Source organism: Cynara cardunculus, assembly GCF_001531365.2.
Source record: "Cynara cardunculus var. scolymus isolate 2C chromosome LG 4, CcrdV1, whole genome shotgun sequence".
Lineage (NCBI taxonomy): Eukaryota > Viridiplantae > Streptophyta > Magnoliopsida > Asterales > Asteraceae > Cynara > Cynara cardunculus.
Window position 1 is genome coordinate 14,277,803 of NC_037531.1, and position 2,108 is coordinate 14,279,910.

Below are 2,108 nucleotides of genomic sequence, written 5' to 3' on the forward strand. Positions count from 1 at the left end.
AGCCATATTATAACATCGACTGAGATAAAGAATAAAATGAAATATTAAAATCACGATGTATCTCGCTGCATTGCGCGAGTACGCTTCTAGTATCAATAGTAATCTCAAATCAATTATTTAAAAGTTACCATTTTTTATGTAATTTTTTTAATTTATTTTTTTATTCTAATTTAATTTAAGTTTAATAATAAATTAATTTATTTTTGGTTTAATATTATAAATTTTATAAAGATAATACTTAAGTAATCTGTTAGATTTTAATGATTATCCTAATTATATTTTAGATTTTTTATATTTAAAATGAGATGTTTATCATGTATTTGAGTATGTTTATCTACAGTTAGTTACACGAATTCAGATATGGAGTTTAGTAAGTTGTACTTACGCACAATATACTTGTAATCTTGAGTTTTAAGTAATATGCATTAATAAACAGTACTTTACGCATAAAAAATGGTTTTTACGAGTTTTTGTCAAATGTTTTATAATATAGTATAGATGAGACGGAGAAAATTTATCTCTATTATTAAAGGTAAATTTGTCTTTTAGTTATTTCAAAAGTGTAATAATTACACATTTTAAAAACTATATGTCATTTTAATTGTAGACATTTATTTTGGGATAAAGGAGTACAATAACTAACGAAGTTCATGGGTGTATATTCATGAATGGATATACTCATATGAATAAATGAAATTCATATATATATATATGGGCACGTTCAAATGAAAACCGTGCATTTCTAAGAAACCATGTAAACAAATTTCGAACAATAGGAAAATTTCATTTTTTTTAATTAAATTTAATCAATAAGGGTATTTCGGTCATTTACAATATGTTCAATTAAATATGAAAATTATTAATAAATATTAATTAAGGAAACGTAATAAAGGAAATTTTATAAATGATAACATTTAAATATTTAATTATATTATAATTTTAAAAATTTGAACTAAATATATTGTGATGCGATTGAATCTGYTGGTRAATCTTGAAKATTRTAAGGCATAATGTAATGAATTCATTAAATCATGATTGAAAAAAGAAATTAATACAAATGAAACAGGTTTCATGAAAGTGAAACTGGTTCATGTCATAATTGAACAATGAGTAATGAAACATTTTCATGGTGAACCCGTTTCATTGATGGTGTAGTTGATCAATTTAGTAGGTGAAGTGGAAAATGAAACGGGTGCATAATGTATTTGGTTCGTCATGAAATAATTGCATGATGAAACGGGTACATGATGAATCTGCTACTGAATTTTGAAGATTGTAAGGCTTAAAGGAATGACTTCATCAAATCACGGGTGAAATAAGAAAATTAATGTACATGAAATAGGTTTCATGAAGGTGAAACTGGTTCATGGCGTAATTGAACCAAGAGTAGTAAAACAGATGCATAACGTATTTGGTTCATCATGAAATAATTGCAGGATGAAACAAGTACATGTTGAATCTGCTCCATAATCTTGAAGATTGTAATCTGCTACAGAATCTTTAAGATTGTAAGGATTAAAGGAATGAATTCATCAAACCAGAAGTGAAATAAACTAATCTATGTATATGAAACAAGTTTCATTAAGATGAAACTAGTTCATGGCGTAATTGAACAACGAGTAGTGAACTGTTTGATGGTGAACCCCGTTTCAGTGATGGTGTAGTTGATCCATTTAGTAGGTGAAATGCAAAATGAAACGAGTGCATAATGTATGCGGTTTGTCATGAAATAATTACATGCTAAAATGGATTCATGATGAAACCGGTGCGTCTTGAAATAATTTCATAATGAATAGGGTGCATATTTACATGGGTGTGTGAAGGATATTGAAACAATTTCATGATAAGAAATAAAAAGGCTGGTGCATTAGTGAAATTATTTCTTAACAAATAGAAAATTTTAATTTCCAAAAATAAAGAATAATGTCCTTCAATAGGATGTTACACAAAATGTATTTATGTTTACCATTTTGCCCTTATTGCTAATATAAAAATAAATTTTTAATATATATATATATATATATATATATAGGGGAGCGATCAAATGCAAACCACTCAATTTGTACAAACCGTGCAAACCGCATTCAACCAATCATAATTTTTCATTT